We start from the raw sequence: 14,798 nt of genomic DNA, 5'->3' as shown, positions 1-14,798 counted from the left end.
CATAGATATAGAGAATGGATGAATTTTGTCCCAGGAGAGCAGTGCCACCCTGAAATTAGTTTTTCTATCTTATAGTTATTCAGTAGTCAATTGAAATGAATTTAGTGTCCTTGGTGTGAGTACGTGCAGTATTCTGTATTCACAAGCCCACATAGCATTTGCTGACAGACTCAGATAATAGAAAGACACAGGACAAAGTGAACAAGTGAAATATTTCACTGCTACTAGAAGATACAGATCAGGAAAGGTTGGCTCCTCTTGCTCTTAAAAGAAAGCTGTAGTCCTGTATGCAGTTGACAGGGTAGTGGAGGTAGTTTAATCAATGTTCATGTTAGCTAGAGAGATAATTTATTAGTGTTGCAATTTCCCCTACACCAGCATCAAATTTGCTCACAAAACAATATTTGAAGGACTTTATTGAAAAATATAGTTACTGGAATTCGGCAAGCAAGGGCAATGGTCATCAAAGGTAAAAGTGCAGGTTGGTATCGAACGACTGAACTGCATTTCAAAGAAGAATGTGCACTTTAGAAATACTGTATGTATCTGGATTCAACTGATAAAAGTCCACCTAGGAGGTGATTTCTAGACAGGAGGGGAAGGAGGTGCCATCTAGAGGGAAGGAGTCCTATAGAAATATAGTTTAGCCTGCTTCTGAGTATCTTCAGTTGAGATTTTATTGCCTTTACTGTTTTAGCTTTAAATGCCTTCATAAACTTTCTGATATGTTCAGATGTTTTATAAATTGGAGTTTTCTTTTAGCTGTCTGTGTCTGAGTTTCTTAAGAAATCCTAAAAACCATTTTCATCCACGTCCAAAAGAAAACTCCAGCTGTGTCAGTCTGCTCAAGCTTGCCACATTTGACTGCTGCAAGTCTCTTACCTTTATACATATCTGTTCTTGTCTACATCAAATATTTATGCTTCTTATGGCTAGGAGGGGATCACAACTTCCTTACTAAACTCCAATTAAATTAAATAAACTAGTGATTTTCTTTCTGTATATTAGAGCAGTAAAATGGCTGGGCCTAATGCAGCATATTAGCTTATGTGTCTTCAGTTATTAATTTTCAGCCATGATTCTTTCCTTCCATGTCTATACAGTTGGGATTACCAGGTGTTTTCCTAGCCAAACACTGGATGGGACTAGCACTCTCTTTTCAGGAGGAGACACCATTAGGTACATTCAGCCTCCTGCATGTAAAAACCTTTTCACTTTACTTGACTCCATTATGGTACAGAAAGCTGATATTCTTCCCTAATAACTTCCCTACACCAGCCTTATTTATTAGCCTTTCCATGAATTCGTTAATCCTAAATCTCCTTCTTTCTCTGGATTCCTTTCTAATGATCTGGGATGATGATTACTGAAAGATTTACTACAGATCTCTCGACTTTTGAGTTCTGCATTCCTTCCCACACAACAGTTTTTCTCAAGTGTCACCCATATCAAGCCATTCTGGTGTGAAATTAAAACAGTTTTTATTCTTTAAACATTCCATTACCTCATTTTTCCATAAAAGATAGCAGAGGAATCAAATATTTCCTCTTTTAGAAAATTTCAAAGGAATAAACCTGCTAGTCTGTAGCTCAAGTCTAGTATCTGACTGCTGGTCTTTCCAAATTAAAGTGAAGACATGGGCAAATTTCCCAGTAATAGAAGAAAAGGAAGGGGTATGGCTCTTTCTGTAGACTTTTATCTTATTGCATCCCATTCATTTAATACTTAGTAGTCAAATCTGGCTTTTATCCTCATAGACTTTTATAAATGTTCATCACACAACTTCCCTGAAATAGAACTAAACTATTTCTGCTTTACAGGAAAGGATTCATCAGAGAAGTTAAATGAATAAATCATGATAAGATCAAGATGAAAAAATCAAGTTGAGCAAGATTTCCAGTCTCTCTCTGTATATAGCTATGTCTGTTCTAGTTTTATGGCCAGAACAGACAGACACTCCTTTGTATCCTATCATGCAGGTAGCTGAGCACAGCTGCTGTTTCATGGTGGCTGCTGATAGGTCATTGAAGAGCTGCTTTTGAACCTTTTCCTGACACAATGTTCATTTCATTACATACTCCTCATGCTGAGAGCCTTAGCAATGATGGAAGCTGAGAAGATCAAGGCCATGGATACTGACTGTGTTGACACATGGTCACTTCATAGAAGAGTCAGATCTATCAAATGGTGTTATCCTACTCCAAAACCTGGCTTTCTCATGCTCTTATTTCTCCAGAATGAGTGAGTGAAAGAAGTAAGGGATCTAAATGGAAGAGAAGGCTCTTAACATGATGAGAGGTAGCAAACAAGAGATTGCTTATGGATTGAAGAAATTATGGCAAGCTTCTGTTATTTGCAACAACTTCACGTGATGTGCCATAGCACTAGATTTCAGTCTTAGAACAAAAATTGGTTTTAAATTGGAGAAGCCAATTTTGATCCTCACTGTTAACCTTCTGTATAATACAACTTTCTGCTATGCTTCAACAACATGCTATCAAATGTCTGGTTTCCGTTTTAAGTGTGTATGATCCTTCATTTACTTAAGTCAAGCAATGCTTTTGTTGGAATAATCTTGCTTGGCTCAGTGTTGTCTATGATGAATGCAGCTAAACTGCAATAGTGAAGGCATCACAGTGGGATTTCCAGTGACTGTTTTATATGCTGAGAAGAATCAATCATCTTTGAGTTTAAGACTTGTTTTTTCTCACATATATCCTTGAACAAGTCAGTTTGCTTTTGGAGAAGAATCCTTCCAAGTTACAGAGCTATTGGTACAATTAGGGCTTTTACAGGTATTAAGCATGGCTGTGAACAAAAATATCAGGTTTATTTCCTTCCCTTTGCTTCTTTGGTATGAGTTGTTTGGGTCTTAAACTCTTACTTCTTCTTTTATGATACAGTCTTCTTTGGTCTTTCCAAGCAAGAAGCTATAGAGGACCTAGAAAAGGACAGATGGATATGAGTGTCAAAAATGCTGATGCTTTTTGACTCATATCTCTCCTCAGCCCACACACCTCCCTAGCTATTTCTTTGGAAAGAGCCAGTCGGAAAATATAGTCTGTTTATGGTCTTGTTAAGACCTTCTACAACTCACTTTTTTCATTCACTCTTTTATATCCAGCAAGTCTCTTTTTTAAGGAATGTGCTGTTGCTATGCAACTGCAAATAAACCATATAGGGAAAGGGAGAAGGGAAGGATGAAGGCGAGAGGGAGGTAAAAAAGGAAAGATGTTCTTGGAAAAAAAAGGGAAGTCATAGACTGTGATTTGAAAATCAAAAAGGAAAAGCTTTTTCTTTAGCTGTGTGAACACAAGAGGCAGAAATGGAGGAAATCTCCTCCCTTGCCCTCCACTCCTTTGCCCTGTCTAGTTACCTCTAGCATATAGTGTGTCACTAGACGATTGAACAATTGGAGAAGTAGGAGTTTATGCGATTGAGGTGTCTGACTGAGATTCTGGAGGTCTATCAGATATACTGTGCTCACCAGTTGCTTTTCTAGGTCACCTAAGGCAAACTGTTTAATCTTCTGTCTTAATTTAATTAGTCTCAAATAGGGATGATGCCTCTGATTTCTGCCTTGTCAGTTTAGACTACAAAAACTTCTTAATAAACACTGACTCAACATCCCAGTGATGTCTCAGGGTCTCTTTGCTTCAATTATTTTAGGTAGAAAATAGTAGTGAAATAAAGATCATCATAAGTAGGAAGGCCTTACCTTCCTACTCTGATAGTGCAAAACATCTTATAGCTCTTGATGCAGAGCTATGGCACATTCACATTCTATCTCATCCTCCACAATTCAGAGCTGTTCTTCAAATGCTGGAGGACTTAACTTCGCCCCATCTAACTGCAGGCCTCTGCAAGGAAGTATTTATATTCCTTAGAAATCCAGACCCCTTCTGTGCTGACTGGATATAGCTCCAGACCTAATTCACACTTCAGAAATGCCTATTTTGCTTTCTTTTGAGCATCTTCTAGCAAAAGTCTGGGGTAAATAGGTGCCAAGCATGAGTGTCTGAGTTAATTCTCTACAGTTGAATAAGATGTATTCAGGCCAGCGTGGTTTTCATTATCTTTTTGTATGTATTTTACCGTGTGGTATTTTCACACAGTGGAAATCTTCCCTCTTGAAAAGAAATTTCCAAGCAGAGTAAGAAAAGCAGCAGAAGGTGGAACTGAGCCCTGCGAGAGAACTTGCAGGACCATGCTGCTTCATTTAGAATTAATTTGTTTGTGCAGGCTTGTTAAAGTAAAAGTGGCATTTTACTTGCTCTGATGAAGACAGAATTAATTTCATTATGATTAACATTTCTGCTGCTTAGAGATATTTGCTGGTGTTCAGCTTTTTTGCCTGTGATAGAGGATCACTTGGAAACATAATTAAGAGTAAAAGCCCCATTATATTCACTGACATAACAGTGCTTCCACATATTAAGTTCTTATCTCCTGCTTTCAAGTTTTTCAGGGTTTTGTTTTAGTCGGTATGGCTGATGTGCTAGTCACTGTCCTTTCAAAACGAGCAGCAGTCATTGACCATGAAATAAGCTATGGGTTGTATTGGTGAAGATTTCTGCTCACTGTACCTTACAGTGTATCTGCATGGGGCAAATCAACTCTCTTGTGTACCTTCTATATACTTTATCTATCTTATGTCTTCGGATAGCAAAATCTTTAGTGGAAGAGCTCAGCCCTTAGGCAAAGGATTTAACAGTGGACGATCTGAGGCATCTCATATCAAGAGGTTAAGATTTGCTTTACATTATCTGCCTATAAGTGGGTCCTTGTTAGGATGCTGGTTAACCTTAATCTTGATAAGTCAGTGAAACAGATCTTTGATTAAACTGATCTTCATTGCGTATTTTCAGATCCTCTATTGTAATGGAGGGATTTTACTTCTATCATAACTACTGCTGAGCAACTGCACACAGAGACAGCTGTGGAGTTGTTTCAGTGGTCCACTCAGCTATGCCAATGAACCACCAAACGTCTGTACCCTTCAGATGGTACTGATGTGGATGAACTTTGTTCTTGTATAGCTTAAGAAAATTCTTTGTACCCCCTCAACATTGCTAGGAGCCTGGATTGACTTGGAAATGTGATATCTACACAAGAATACTGACTATTTTATAAAATCTTATTTTATAAAATTATTTTTAATTCTGTTGATGCTTTCATATTGTTTTATTTGTTTGTTTGCTAGTAATACCAGCAATGAATTTCTCTTAATCTTAGCTGTTCCTGCAGCTTTCACTATAACCTTTCCAGCTGCTCATGGCTTGGATGGGTGTACTGTTTTGCTGGGTGGATGGCTGAGCCCAAAGAGTTGTGGTGAATGGACTTTAATGCAGTTGGTGACCAATCACAAGGGGTGTTCCTCAGAGCTCAGTATTGCAGCCAGTTCTGTTTAGTATAATGATCTGGACAAAGGGAATGAGGGCACCCTCAGGCAGTTTGCAGACACCACCAAGCTGGGCAGGAGTGTTGACCTGGCTCAGGGAACCAGGAGTGTTTCCTGGAAAATAGGAGGCTCAGAAGAGACCTTATCGCACTCTACAGCTACCTAAAAGGAGGTTGTAGTGAGGTGGGGTTGGTCTCTTCTACTAAGGAACAAATAATAGAAAAGAGGAAGTGGCCTCAAGCTGCACCAGGGGAGGTTTAGATTGGATATTAAGAACAATTCCTTCACTAAAAGAGTTGTGAAGGAATTGGAACAGGCTGCCCAAGGAAGTGGTGGAGTCACCATCCTTTGGGGTTCTTTAAAGGACATGTAGATTTGGTGCTTAGGGACATGGTTTAGTGGTGGACTTGGCCGGGTTAGGCTAATGGTTGCTCTTGATGATCTTACAAGTCTTTTCCAACCTAAAGGATTCTATGATTGTATGACCCAAGAGGTTTCCCCTCTATTCATATCTTCCTTAAAACACAACCTTTAAAAATACATTCAAGATTTCCTGTCCTGAGAACAAGGGTGATCTGTATATACATTAAATAAGCTACATATTCATGAGCAGAAAGTGTTACAAGCATTGTAAAGGTACAAAGCTGGTATAAAAGCTGTTAAGATACCATTTCAAAACCAGTCAAGAATGAATCAGGTGGCCTTGTCCATTTCCATAAAGTTATAGAGGGAAGGGAGTAGAAATGTGAATAAAAGTGACATTTTTGCTTAACAGCTACATGTCTTTAGTAGGTTTTCCTGCCATTATCTTGTCTGCATCTGCTGCGTCTGTCAGGCATGGCAGACATTTGCCTCCTACCTCTTCTTCTGTGATCTATGCCTTCAAGTTGTAGCCTTTCATCCTTATTTTGTTATAAAAGAGCTGTTTCTCTTCATGAAATTTTCTCTTCTTGGAATGAATAACTGGCATGGATTAGCATATACCTTCTGCACTTAATGTTCAGCAAATGCCCTTTCACAGCACGGCAATGCATTCTGATGCTGATAACTTTTGAATGTTTCAATATACTACCTGTCTACCAACTGCAGCATGTGCAGCACTGCACTTAAGGGGAATGTATGGGGATGGTAATTGCCCAAGCCTCAGTTCACAAATTTTCTTCCTAATGTGTTAGACCTCTAAAACCCTGGCAGTGCATGAGACAGCGTGAGGCAAAGGTGAGTATTGTGTGGCAGAGGTTCATGTAGATGGTTGAGAAGAGAGACATATTTTTTCAGTGCAGTGCCCCTCTTAAATGGACTCCTTCCTTTAAAATCATTCTCCAGGACTAATAATTTAACTGATTTGTATCTGCTGTGTAATTTATAGTGTATATATGTTTCGCTGCAGTGACCTAACATGTAAATGTCAAAGAGGATCTGGGCCGTAGTACCACATTTTAAAACTAAATAATTAATAAAGTTGTTCCAGTCCATTATTAATCATCTAAATAACTGTTAAAAATTTCAGAGACTGTGAACACTTACCTCTTCCACTAATTAAAGAGAACATGCTCTTGAACAGGCCTTCTGAAATTCAGAACACTCAAGTGCCTAAATTTGGAAGACTGATACGTTGCAAGTTGATTATGTCTCAACTCACCTCTTAATTTATAATAACTAAACAAATGTTTTCACTAATCTCTTAAGACGCCTTCATGACAGATATGACTAACCATATAATTTTGTTCTGTCCTTCCTTAGCACAACTTGCCACTGTTGTATTTATTTCCTCAGTTCATTATCTTATGCCTAAAACTAACCTGAAAATTACTTAGTACACGCAAGTCCAAACATACATTTGGGTCCTGTGGAATAGTTGAAAATGCTAATGCAGAGCTAATAACAGAATTAGGGTGCTGTGAAACTCAGTGAATTTCTTAATGTTTATAAATTATTTTGGAATACTCAAATGGAGATCGCATTGCTGAAATAATACTAATACAACTATTACTACTAGTAGTGCTATTAATAACATTAACAACAACAATAATAATAATAATGTTTCTTGCTACTATTAGATATCAGTGCTTTCAGAACAATCTGATAAACGTAAGAGAGGAAATTCTTTTTGTTTAAAGGAAATTGGGTGAGATTACTCTTGTCAACTACATTACATTAAGGGTTAAAAGTATCGACAGAATGTGGTATTCAAGAAGAAGGAACCCTATTTCAGATGCAGCTGTTGTACTCAAAGACAGCTCCATCTTCCAGAGAACGGTGCCACATGTATATCACTAGTCAACCCCACCATGCTCTCATGGTGCCCACTGAAAGATTACCAATTTAAGTTCCTATTTCAGGTTTACTCAAAATGTTAGAAAAGACAATTTCATTTAGATGATCTTATGTGAGACTGACCATTGGTCTTCGCTGCTGGTTTACCTTTATGCTATGCACAGCTGTCTACCCATGTTCAGCATAAAAGTCATCGTGTGTTCTGAATAGACGTGCAATCAGGTGGATCACCAGATCAGAGCAGTGTTGTCGATGATCCAATATAGCACTACAGCTTTAGTAAGACCTAATTATGAGCATAAGAAATATCTTTTAAAAATTGGGGATGATTTAGCTAAAAGCAGTGAGACACAAATTATAAGCTCACTGACTTTATGAGCTAATCAGGATTAATACAGTGTCATCTATGAGCTGAGTGAAGTTTCCCACGTTTTTGACAAGTGTAAAACTTTGTCCATATTTTAGAACTAGTAATTGGAGCATGGGGTGATTTCTTTTACATCACCTATTATGTAGAAAGAAAGACTCTATTCCAGATATGGTAGTGTAATATACATGTCGTTGTTCACATTACTCTGTGAAACAGTGACTGGAAGCACTGAGCTGCAAAATGTGTATTGTTAATCATTGGGTCATTAACCTTAACAATGTCAATGCATTCCCCTATCAGATTCAACTAAATGACTGCCCGAGGTAATAGTTAAGAGAACATTTCACACAGATGAACATATTAATGCTTTATTTGGTTCTAAATGCAGTGTGAAGGATTTAGGTAGAAGCTAATATATATGAAGAGGAAAAAAAAGAGTACAATTGAGAAAAAAGAAAGTGAAAACTTCCCAAAAGAAAGTGAGGAGTCCACAGTTTCCTGCAGCTGTGAACAGCATACCTATCTCACTCTATTTTTAGTTGCAATCATTCAGATAAAAAATTATGCTATTTTGAGGAGGATTTAAATCAAAGGCATGAGGTTTCATTAGAAGCCCGAAACTTTTTTAACATCTAATCTCCAATATCAATAACTCATGTGAGTTCTCTGATTCTGTGTTTCTATAGTAAAATGCAGATGATGAGACTTTCTTTATTTGGTTATAGCTGATGGGTTTCTGTCTGACCCTTGCTCTCCCTACATCTGGCAAAGAATGTTTTACATGAAGCTCTGATGGGAGAAGATGCCACTACTACCCCCAAAATCCTTCTATTGCACATTCCTGGTACAGCCAACCACACATGCATAGATCAAACACTGAACAAAGCCTGTGTTCACCGTTGTCTTTGTATCAGAGTAGAGCCTGGAAAGACATCATCTAGCAATAGACTTATGTCAGAATGACTTATTTTGCAAGCTGATCTTTGGAGACCTCTGTCCAGGCACATTCCTCACATCTAGGCTAGAAATGGGTGGCAGGCTAGATTAATTTTCCTGATGCTGCTCCTGGATACTATCTTTTCCAGAGACCTGAAGGAAGCCTTTAGTCATTTCCTCTGGATCATTTCTGTATGAGCATCCATGCGGGGCAGCTCAGAAAGCTGGTGGCACAGAACAGTCTCTTGTTATTGCCTGAAAATTTCACATGATCAGCAGCCGTTTCCCAAGTCGCACTCAGCAAAAAGGCAATAATAATGCACTGGGAATTGGATGATTTGTCCTGGTGGTCTACAAATCATAGAATCATAGAATAGTTAAGGTTGGAAAGGACCTTAAGATCATCTAGTTCCAACTCCCCTGCCATGGGCAGGGGTACCTCACACTAAACCATTTCACCCAAGACTCTGTCCAGCCTGGACTTGAACATTGCCAGGGATGGTCTTGGGGAAGGTATAGAAAAAATACTCAGTTTGAAGGCCTTTTAAAACAACCACACCAAGCTTTTTCCACTGCCAGTCCTTTCAGAAAGCCTCAGTTCTGAGTCATTCACACTTCGCTTGGAAGATTAGAACCTCAAAATAACACATTCCAAAGTCAGTTCCTATTAAGCTGTTAAAGAGCGTAATAACTTTGTTCTGTAAACATGTAGTATTGAGTCACATTTACTACTGAAACCAGTCCATCAGCAGTGCTTCACTTAGCAATGAGCAAGGAAGAGCTGGTGCACTATAAATATCTGTCAAGTGTGATCAAAAACAGAGGTAGGAATTAATTAGGGGCTCTCAAAATAGAAAGTGTGATACTGGCTGGTGGGTGTTTGGAGGATCAGGCCACCTATTTTTCTAGTTTTAACTCCATTTCGTTACTCTTAGTTATGTTCCCCTGAAGGACCTAAAATTTCACTCTGCTGTCCTAATACCCTTTGCAGACTGTTGTCATATTCTCCTAGATGCTACTTAGCAAAATTATATTATTTTAAATAGCTACTGAAGTTGAAAGTAGGAAACATTATTACACAAAGGATTTTTTTGTTGTTAATATTATTGAAAAGCTCACCAAGTAGTTTTGTTGTTTCTCTTATATACATGGATATAAATCAGTTGTAATGCCTAGTTTGGCCCTTCTGTAGCAACATGGCCCTTCTGGTTGCATGGGCTTGGAAGGAAAAATTTGGTGGTGTTAATTCTAAGGAAGCTTTTTAATGTCCTGTTCCTTTTTGGGATTAAAGATTTGGATGTTGACGAGGGAGAGTGAGCTTTTGTCATCAATTTTAATGAGACATTTATAATCTCTCTTGATTGTATTTAGGTTTTTTTATTGTTGCTGGGGTTTTTTTATTTCACTCATTCAAGCAGTCACTCTATGAAAGCTTTTTTTAAGTACTCCAAATCTATTCTGGTAATGAAGAAATGAATGTCAAGTGAAGCAATTTTATCTAAATTTACAACTAATTCTCTTAGACAAGATAAAACTGACATAAAGAAAGTATCATTTATACGTAAAAAATAAGACCAAGCTGAAACTCCCCAGTTACATCCACTAAGGTGGCATTTTTAGCCATGAACAATTTGCCACACCTAATCCCAGTCATTGCATGTCACATTTGTTTATCTAAGAATGAGAAAGTGTCAGTAATAATATTTTATAGGAATGAAGCTTCTGCAGCTGTTGCTAAGTCCAACAAGATTGAGGTTCTATTTCTGTACATGTTCTTAGCCTCCCATCCCACTCTCTCTCTTCAGGTAGCTGGAATTAGAACAATGAAGCTAACAGAAATGAAGAGCAAATAAGATAGTAAGATACAAGCCAAGACTCTGCAAGGAGAAAAAACTGTTGCAGCAGAACTAGTTGAATATGGAATTGGGACTGTAGCCTTAATATTTACCTGGACCATAAGATTTGTTCTGTCTGGGACAAACTCTACGTTTTCTTCTCTTTCAGCATAGTTTTGATTTCTTATTTTCATTTTGTTTTCCAGAACAGTTCTGACTCTCATTAACCTGACACTTTTGTACAAACACTGTAACCTCGCTTTTATAGTAGACTTGAAAAATCACTGGGTTATGCAAGGCGAATCTTTGCCCCTCTAGACAGATTTTACTCTCTTTTTTGAAAGAGGATACTCAAAGTGCCTATAAATTCCACCAGCATTCTGGATGATACCATGCTCTAGAAGTGTAGTAATAACCAGGACTGACTGTTCTGGGATGAGAGCAGTATGTTCAGGGAGTACTTTGTTTTTCTTCTGTGCTGATGTTTATCTAGCCCACAGTGGAAACAAGCAAGCTGTTGCTGTAGATTTAAGCTTGCAATCCTACTTAGCCTTATGGATAAATCATTAGGCTCTTATTCCAAATCTGGTTTTGCTACTGCAAATCATCTGTTTGCATGCATGGTAATCTTGACACTTAAAGATGATCTCAGATGTGCTCCACATGGAGTATAGACACACTCAAGCAGCTTAATAAATTAGGTTGTGACTGGCAAACAAATATATGATACTGAGTAAGACAATCAGCTATAGCTATATCTACACCATACTGCAGGAAACAAGATAGGGATAGTCAAGAAAATGCTTATGGATTGATGTAGAAATATAGTTACATCTGCATACTGTTGGCATTATCTTAATGGATGCTGAGAAACAAAGATTGATACCTCAGATACAGGGTGGCATTTAGTGCTTTGGAATGTTGATTAGTATCTCCTCGCGACACTGTATTGTACTGTGTCAGCCAACCACCTCAAGTCATCCATAGCTTCAGGGTCCTTACATTTTAATTTATTCTGTAGCATAAACATGTCCTGCATGTTTGTAACTTGGAAAATCAAAATGCCTACAATTGTGTCCTCGTATAGCCATTGCTTTTCCCATGATGGAAGTATAAAATACATTTTAACTATGTGGTTGTTAAGCCATTAAAATGTCTGTGTCTAAAATGCAAAGCTTTTCATTAGCATTTTCATAACCTGCACATACTTAGAACTATCCTTTCTCATTGACTGTGTTTTATCCCTATTTTTTTAGTAATCAAACAATTCTGATTATACAGTTTTGCTTTCTCTGTCTGAATATTTATACAGATAGTGGTCTAGGAATGACACTGTAATACTTAGCTGATAATATGATGTGCTGTTGATTAGTTCCAACTGCTTGAGAATATCTGGGCTGAAAAATTTATACTTGGGATAAGTTGTTATTTTATAAATTTTCTTAACCTTAATTATACATGGTTCAACCATCTTTCTAAACAATAAGTACAGCAGGAAAATAAGTTAGTAAATTGAAAATACTATTGCAATGTTTCTATACTTAGCAAAGAAACAACAACGTTCTAGAGCTAGTTCGTAGAACTAGGATGGAAGTGTCCATGCTGTTCTTTTCAAAATATTCCTTCTAATATAGTTACTTTCCTCTTACATTAATGCTCCAAAAATACAAGCATTTCATTTTCTTCTGCTGAAGTAGCACTTTTCTCATTGAAGGCCCTCGAGGGAAGCAGAAACTCTGAAACACGAAATGCTATTTATGCTTGCCTTGTAAAATGCCAAGGAAACTGCTTGAAGACCATAATAACCCTTGCTGCTCATTCCATGAACGTGCCTATGGAAAATGTTAATTTAATCAACAAATTATAGCTTAACACAAAGCAAGGAGTGTGGAAATACTGGCAGAGGTAGAGGAAAGGTCTTTCACAATTTTTATGATTAATCATGAATTGGAGCCTCTTTATTATTCTTGCATAAATGAAGAATTTATACTAAATGGATTATGTTGCACTTCTCATTCATTTTATTTCCTGACTCAGATCTACATACATGTCCCATCAAAATTTATGAGAACTCTTTTATGCTGACATGAAGACATTTTAATGAAACTGTTGGGTTTTTCTTCTTGTCATATCTGAAATGTTGTTAGAGAGGGAGAACAAACAGAGGGCTCGTACTTTTAGAGGAAACCCTGCAGCTTTCATGCTGGTTTCTACCAGCATTTTTTAGCCCATGGATACGGATCACGGGATGCCTCACACAGTCTAAGTGCTCCCTGCCAAATGTTGAAGCAATGAAGTTAGAAATAGGAATATTGGAATGAAGAGAAACAGAAATAGATTTCTACAAGTCAGCTTAAAGATCCATTTGCAGTAGGGCAATATTACATTTTTTGAAAGGCATATATTAGCTGATTAGATCACCTGCAAATGGAGCATTAATTAATAATATTCATAACACAGTGCAGTACAATTACATTAGCAGGAAAAAATGTCAGATATATTGTAGCTATGCCATTCAGGCATTAATCCTAAAGATAATGGACAAAATTTTGCTCTGGCTTTTTTTACAGGTTACATATGGAGTAAGTCCAGTGACAAAGGCTGGTTGTATCTTCATGTGTGTGAATAGTGAGTTTGTTCCATTATCCTTTAATTAAAAAGCTTTCCTAAAAATACCTTCCAGTGAGGCACACTTGACATATTTTTGGTTGATAATAACTCTCAGCTCTGCAGTTTGAGATGTACACGGAGGAAGGCTGTGGAGGGGAAGACAGTGGCTTAGAGTCAGTTTTATATACCCCTAATGCTACATTCAAGTAATCCTGACTTCACTCTAATTATTTTCCACCTCAGAAAATCTACAGGTAAAAATTTTCACCTGCAGCAAGTGTAATTCCAAGGATCAAAAGCAGAAAGTTTGAATCTTACAGATTAAATGGGTTTAGGAGTCCTTCAGTATTAAAATAGCTTATGATTTAGCTGAACTCTCCAGCACAGCAAAAAGAACTGTATGGAATGTTATTCTGGCCATTTGCCTTTGTCTTTACATTTTCTCTTTTTCCTATCAAGCTGTCTGAAAAAATCCCTCTTATTGTTGTGTTTGCACTTCCTGTGATCTGGGCATCATACCACTTAACGTGGTGGACATCGCTGACTCACTGTAGAAACAGTAGCAGTTGAAAAAGTAATTGGCATGCCTTTAAAACACAGGTATTTTATCTTAGCAGCTTAGTTTCTAAAAATTAATTTAATTTTCAAAAATGAATTTAACAAATCAACCAAACTAGAAAATTATCAAGATGAGATGAAACTAAAGAATTGATACTACAGTTGGAGATAAACTCTTTTCACTATTCAGGACTGACTGTACTATCTACAGTTAGAAGAGAATTATCTGGTTCCTGTAGGAAAGGAATTTCTATTCATGCACCAAAGCTGAAGTCAGGTCAGAGTCCATCTGACTCCTTTGGTACGTGAGCTGCCTCCTTGATTGACAAATTAAGACTATAACTAGGCATACTTTTAATGAAAAACATAATTTATTGCAACTGGAGTTTTTTATTGGGATTGTAAATGACTTGTACTCTTTATAGTTGGTATATCAATAGATCCAATACAAGAACAGGATCCTGTTGCAAAGCCCATTATCTGTAATACAAAACAACACAAAACCAGAAGTTTTTTTACTATGCTTAGCATTTAGGCTAAAGCTCTGGGAGAAAAGGGAATATGAAATCAATAAATACAGTTATTGTCCCCAAAGAAATAGGTTTAGATGCAGACTAGACATATACCCTGCCTCACTCAGGAAAAGGGACCTGCAGCAGGGTTGTAAGGGTCAGAAAAGGGCAGAGGAGCAATGGAGACAAGTGTGAGGAGGCAAGTGATAAAGTGGCCAAGGGAGCAACATCTAGTGGGTGTAAATGCATAGCTTCACACAGTCAATAGAAGATATTGATTTAGTGTACTCCGGAGGCTA

This window comes from Psittacula echo (genome assembly GCF_963264785.1).
Source record: "Psittacula echo genome assembly, chromosome: 1".
Lineage (NCBI taxonomy): Eukaryota > Metazoa > Chordata > Aves > Psittaciformes > Psittacidae > Psittacula > Psittacula echo.
Note: the sequence above shows the minus strand (reverse complement) of the source record.